Genomic DNA, 7,076 nt, shown 5'->3' with positions numbered 1-7,076 from the left:
GCTTCAAGCTGTACAGCATCTGGGATCTGAATGATAGTCAGCTCTCTTGTCATTATAGTGCACTTTACAGTGTTCTGCCCCTTGGTTCTAATTGCTGAACGTGTTCTTTGGCCAAACAGAATGCCTTATGAAACGCTCTGATTTTCATACATCAGATTCAACTTGTGAAACATGTTTAGCTTGTTAGCTAAATTGTTCAACGTAAAAACCTTATACTGTCTGAAAAAAAATAAGTGTTAGTGGAGAACTTTTAATATCTTTGAAAGCATGTTCATTTCTGGAATAATATTAACAGCAAAGCTGCAATAATGGTGTGGAAAGCACTATAGCACTATAACACTTTAACATTAAAGTCCACACCAACACATGATAACGTTATAAGCACATGCTGCAGATATATCGCCTGTTACTATAAATGCTCAAGCTCTTTAAAGTCAAATCGATTCTTGGCTGTCAACATTTTGGATCATCAGCTAGAAAAAAATAATTCTGATTCCAAGTGATTCCAATTATATTATTAATTGTTATAGTTGTGGTGTGGTGTAATACTCATAGAATTAGAACAATGTTAAAACTTAGTTTTGGTTACAGTTATGGTTACAGTCCTGAGTGTGAACAGCCCTTAGCAAATGTTAACAATTTCTAATTGGGCACTGTGTAGACTAGCCATAAAAAGTTGTCTCAGTCAGTGAAATCGCTTTGGGCTCCAAACATCTGAGCTGTGAATGCCATGTAACTAATCACTCCGGAGCTGCAGGAAATTATGAGTTTTGGCTTTCCCTATTGTGTGGTCCATGAATCTTTGCTTATAGTGTATAGGGTTGTAAACATTCTTAAGGTCAGTCGTTCTACTGTTTTGCTGACAGGTGGATGATGTATTGGTGGTTCAAAATAAGCTACCTCACAGACACTTGGCGAGGTAAGAATCTGTTTATTAACCTTACGCATTTACTTCACTCGATTGAGCTGGGTTGTATCAGCGCTTCAGGATATGACCTTACAGGCATCTAGACAGGTGCATTTGTCAGAGGGGGTGTGATCCTCACCTAGAATGACATCCCTTTTGGTGAGTGTGTTACAAAGAAGAATAAGAAATAGGCCATTCGATCTTGTCAAGGATCTCAAGAGTAGGAGAATAGCTTGCAGGTGAATAAGGGTATTTTAATAGGTAGTAATTTTTCATTTGTTTGCAGAGAAAATATTTTTTAAATTTCACAAAGAAAAAGTAAAATGTATCACATTTGTTATTATACAGGTATGCACTGTTTCATTGTTATGCATATGTGTATTACCTTGAACATTGCATTAGTTATGGCAAGAAATGCATGTCACTCTTTGCTTTTGCTTTGTCTAACAAGAGTTTAAGCAAAAGCCTACTGGAAAACTCTAGATTGTTCATTTTGGACCGAAATGACAAGAATGTCACTTCTAATCGGTAATTACATTTCTAATCCATGTGCTAGAGGATAAACACTAGGGCTGAATCTTAATAAATGAAGCTGATGGAGAAACTCATCCATATGAGAGCTGCACAAACATGAAAATTAAAGATAATTTGTTACCCAAACATATGCACAGACAAAATCAGCAGAGCATACTCTCTCCATCACTGCTTCTCTAGAGGTGTGCAACCATCTAACAAATGAAAAGAAATCTAAAAATCCAAATTACACTGACCTCTTGTGCAGATACACATATGGTGTTTATTTACAAATAATGTGCAATTTAAACGTGTGTATATTGCCTTAATTATATGACAAACCCTATTTAACTGGCAGCCTAACTTTCCAGTTTTCACTGACTTTGCAAGATGGTGAGCCGTTCTAAAGTTCTAAAGTGACTGAAACCCAATAGCAGCAATGGCAAGAGAAGTTGGTTATTCCAAATCTGATTTGTAGAATATTGCATCTTTACAATGTCACTAACTCAATCAAGTCCCCCAAAAAGGCTGGTCATCCACAAAAGACAAATGCATGAGAGAACAGGATAGTGCGGAGAATCTCAATGGGCAGTCGGTTCAACACTGCAGCTGGAATTGCTCAACAGTTCAACGGTGATCAGGGCAAGGATCTGTCTCGGCATACAGTGTCTCGACATTTAAGAGACTTTGGACTGAAAGCCCACTCTGCAGTGTCCAATCCTCTCATCAGCAGAAACAATCAAAAGGCTAGACTAACCTTTGCTGAGGAGTATGTTTAGTGGAGAGAGGAGAACTGGTCCAAAGTTCACTAAAGTGATGAAAGCAAGTTTAATTTATTTGAGTCTGGTGGGAAACATGTTCATTGTCAAACTAGACCGATCGGGTTTAAACAGCATTGAACCCCACTGACTTTCATTGTATGGACAACAAACCCACTGAGACAATCTTTAAAACAATCTTTTGTGTTTAACATAAAAAAATAATGCCTGAGAGTGAGTAAATAATGATAGAATTTCCATTTTTCGGTAAACCTTTCGGTAATCTCTTTAAGTTGTATTGAAAACCGTGTATACTCTGTAAGTGAAATTTGTTATATTTTGCCCAAATGCATCTATTTTTGTGGAGACATTTATGTGGCCATGTGTAAATGTAATGAGCATATTCAATAAGATTCACTCTATATAATTATCACACACTCTATATAAATAGGCCCAAATAATTCATGAAAAAACTAAAGCTGTTCCCTTATCTGTCAGTAATCACTACTGACAGGTAGAACTTGGCTGATGTTTTTGGTCATTGTCCACAGTAGTTTTAACAGTAAAGTGTAATTAGAATGGGCTTTATAATTTTGTCTGATCCCTTAAATTACAGTAAAGAATATGAGCAGCAGCCTGAAGAAAGAAGAGCTTGTCTTTTGATGAGCCTTGTGTTTATGCGAGATGTTACTTTCTAAAAGTCCTCAGGGACCCCAACATGATTAGCTGAAAATGACTGTATTTGCAATGGATTGTTGATATCTTATTTTCTCATAATCCAGTAATCCAACCACTATCACTGTCAGCTGCATTGCTAACCAACTTTATGGTGGATATGTTTCAACCGTGACAAATGTGACCTCACGCAGTACATTTTAATGCTGTAAATCTACGTGTTGTCTGAGAAGAGGAGCCATAAATACAAGAGCCATCGGTCTCCATGTCCCAGACACTTAGGTTGAGGAGTGGGTCAAAGCTGCCTGTTGAGACAACACTAAATCTGTCAGACCTGCTCCTCATGTCTCTGGGACATAAAACACGAAATGGAACAATCAAGGCGGAACAATGTTCAACCTGTAATATAACCAATTGAACCCCAATTGCCTCAGATTGAAAGCCTGTAGTTCTGTCGTTCAGGAATGTAATTTTTCAGTCTACACTCAACTGCTTTTCAGACCTCAGTTTTGATCAAATATAGCTGAGAAATCATTTCATCCTACGGGCGGCAGGCAAACATAACCACATGATTATTGGCATCTCTCTCCAAACCATGTAATCCAATCAGAATGATGATGATGGTACTGAGAAAATTCATCTCTATATAGAGGGTTCAAATCAGCGTCGTATTTATCCTAATATAAGCAGTGTGAACCCATGAATGTTTTTGATGAAAGTATTAACATTCACCTCCTAAACTGCTTTCAGCACCTGCCTTTTACCCGCAGGGACCAAAGCCTGTGTATCTGCGCTAAGTCAGGTTCAGCCTGTTATATCTACAGGTGGCTTGCTTTCCCCCCCCAGGAGCCAGAGACTTTGTCTGCTGCGATGCTGTGCTGTTTTAGCCTTTGGAACTCAATAGGTTTTCTAATGAGAGCACCATCTGTTCAAAACAGCCCTCATCTGTTCTCAAGCTAATGTATATCTTATTGGAAACCTGTGCTTCTAAAAATACCTGGCAAAATGGCTTAGTCCTTCTACCAAATCTGGCGCAGGCTCCCCCACATTGTAATTAGACCAGGCCTGCATATCCATCAAGCAGCTGATGAGAATATATTTGATATGACAGAGAACAGTAAGCCCATATAAAGGCAATTTAACTGGAGGAGAAAAGAAATATTGGAAAAAATTTGAAGGGAACGTAAAAACATGATTTATCATGCTTCCAAGCTGAAATGTGTATAATATCTGCATGATTGCAGAACAGAGTCCCACTGATTGAGAAAGCAATTACAGTTTGATTTGATGACAAATTAACTGCAGTGTAAAATGCACACATTTCATGAGCTATATGTGTCATATGCATGGCAGAGTTTGTGTAATTAACACAGCTGTAGTATGTCATGCAAGTGTGAAGGTCAGTGATGTGAAGCTCATTTTTTCCTCTTGTCAATTTATTTAACAGTACAGAAAAATGCAATTCATACATACAGTGACACTTCTTTTATGGTGGTCGTGTTTTTAATTTTAGAATTAAAAATGTTATATCGCTTAAGTGCATAAAAAGTTATATTTTAAGTGCATTTAAAAAAAATTCAGGGTCATTAAAAGAAAAAAAAATCTTAAGAAAGAAAACCCTTTTGAGTATTTTGGCATACAATAAAAGTAATATTTTAAAGAACCTTGTTATACTGTGTACTGTAAATAATAATAAAAAAACATTAATCTATAATGTATCTAAAATATTTTTTTTTTTATATTTTTTTTCAAGGTGCAAGGAAAATTAATTTTTAATTGATGATTATTCCACAACTTTGAAACCAACATGAATGCAGAAAGTGCAACTTATTAGATAGCTAGATTTTCCCCCTTTTTCTTTATGCTGTACACTCTAACATGCACTGACCTGCGAAATAAAGAGAGCTTCTCCACTCTTCATCACTGCCATAGTATAAAAATGCTAAAACAGGAAAAGCTGTGAAAATCCTACCAATTTAATGGTTTAATTTGCTGTTTCTTCCTTGGGCGTTCTTAATTTGAGCAACAAAAATTATTGGCGAGTTTCAGACATATTTTAATAAGTCAGCATTACTGGATTATTTATAGACTTACAAGAACTAGAGACTGAGAAAAATGAAATAAGCGTTATTTATTTATTTCTCTAATTTCCATTACCTCTATCTAGAGGATTTGCCCACTATTCCATTGAGAAGGTGCCATACCAGGGGCATTGTTTACCCCAAATAGTCGATGTAATTGGCTCTCTAAAGTCAGAAAATTGCTTTAATAATGCCCTGCAGCTCGCCAGCAAAGAAGATATTAAAAGTAAACATGCTCATCAAAGGAAAGAGGCCGCCACCTGAGGTGCCTCAATACATTAGACTCTGTTAAAGAGCTACGGTCTGTGGCGCTGCCACTGTTAGCTCTGCCCATACTGAGAGTTAATAACTGTTCCAGTGCTGTAAACCTTGTAATAAATGTTCAGTCTATGCCCTCAATTAACATGGTTATGAACCAGTCTTGGAAAGTGTTTATTGAATGCCGTTCTTTGTGTTCGGCTAGGATGATGATACTCATCTCGCACATTCCCAGTTGTGTCTTAAACCACCATGGAGTGCTCTTGTATGCTTTATTTAAGTGTAGGTGGTAGGTTAACTGAAATCAATGCGGCCAGGTGTTATTTAGCAGAGAGAGCACCCAAACCACAGTTTGCCATAGAAACTCATTGTGATTGGATGGATGAACAATGAAACCTCCCTGAACGCTCTTTTGGTTTTCAGCTGTACTTTGAAATAGCAGTGTGTTATGGTCTCCTATACCAGCTTATTACTGTCGACAGATTTCGGAGTGGAGGTTAGGCCAGGTCCTGCCAGAGAAAAGGTCACCTGTCCACAATATTCCCTTTTCTCTACCCAGTCTCCTGTCAGCACATAGATATCATTACCTGTTATGACTGGTTGGGTTTCTAAGCAGCCTCACTTGGTTCTCAGCATGCAGTATTAATCATGCCCATGGGGCTGTATGATCTTCAGCACAACCTTTAAAAGACCTCGATTTTCTGGCGGACTCCAGCCCCTGAGTATATGAGGCCATGGTTTAGAGTTTATCGGTGGCCACATGTTTCTGTTATACGGTATTTGGGTCCACAATTAGCCTTTGCTAATGAGATGGAAATGAATTCAGAGAGGCACTTTGGGTCAGGTGGAATGTATCATGATTATGATAATCTGACAAGCCCCTTAATTGAGGTTTGGGTCAGTTGGGCTATTTATTGAAAGTTAAACTATGTTTAGGGGTATAATACACGTGTGGAGTATTATATGTACTGACTTACCAGATTAAAGCATTGGAAACCTATATACATACCCCTGTATTGGTGAATTATTTGGCTATATGTGCTACTGCTGTCATGTATCACTGATCATGCATGGCCTTCAGCTCCATGAAGTTGTTAACTCTGATGCATAAGTCTTTAGAATGGTTTACATAACAGGTTTATAGAGGACATTTCAGATGGGCTTAATTAGATACTGTATGTACAATACCGTGAGCTAAATGCCAAGCCTCTAGCTAATTGAAAAATATGTTATGTTGGTGTTCAGCTGGAAAAACACATGGTTAGATGAAGACAAGATGTTGACGCTCAAGGATAGATATATGTTAAGAAGATATTGAGAGTGTTGTAACACTGGGTGAGCTGTAAAACCATAAGCCATTCAGTTAAACCCAACCCATGTACTGTATAGGTGTATTTTTTTCTGTATTTTTATGAAAGTATGAAAAATGTGGGAGAAAAATAACCGAATCAGATTATGCTAAACTACTATTCTTCATTATGATTTCAGTTCTAGTTAGTTGATTGAGACCAAAAATAAGCAGTGAAATGATTTAATTTAAATATTTAATAAGCAATAATATATTATGCCAAACTACTTAAAGTTGTCCTTCAAGATTTTTTTTTTAAATCAGGCATTTGTTATGTTCTATCACCTTACAATTACCACCTTACCAACTTTCCAAAAAAAGACCAAAATTAATTTTAATTCAGAAAATTCAAAACATGCTCATCATAGAAGAGGTATGTATGTGTGTGTGTATGACTAAATAAATAAAATAAATCCAGACAAAAATTAGCATCACATTTCCCAATATAACATCCTGATCAAAAGACTACTTTTACTGTTTCTCTTAGTCATAACATTGTGATCAGTTATGTATTTTAAAGCCAGCTGTCACTTATT

Source organism: Sinocyclocheilus rhinocerous, unplaced genomic scaffold (genome assembly GCF_001515625.1).
Source record: "Sinocyclocheilus rhinocerous isolate Xijiao unplaced genomic scaffold, SAMN03320098_v1.1 scaffold1158, whole genome shotgun sequence".
Taxonomy (NCBI): Eukaryota; Metazoa; Chordata; class Actinopteri; order Cypriniformes; family Cyprinidae; genus Sinocyclocheilus; species Sinocyclocheilus rhinocerous.
Note: the sequence above shows the minus strand (reverse complement) of the source record.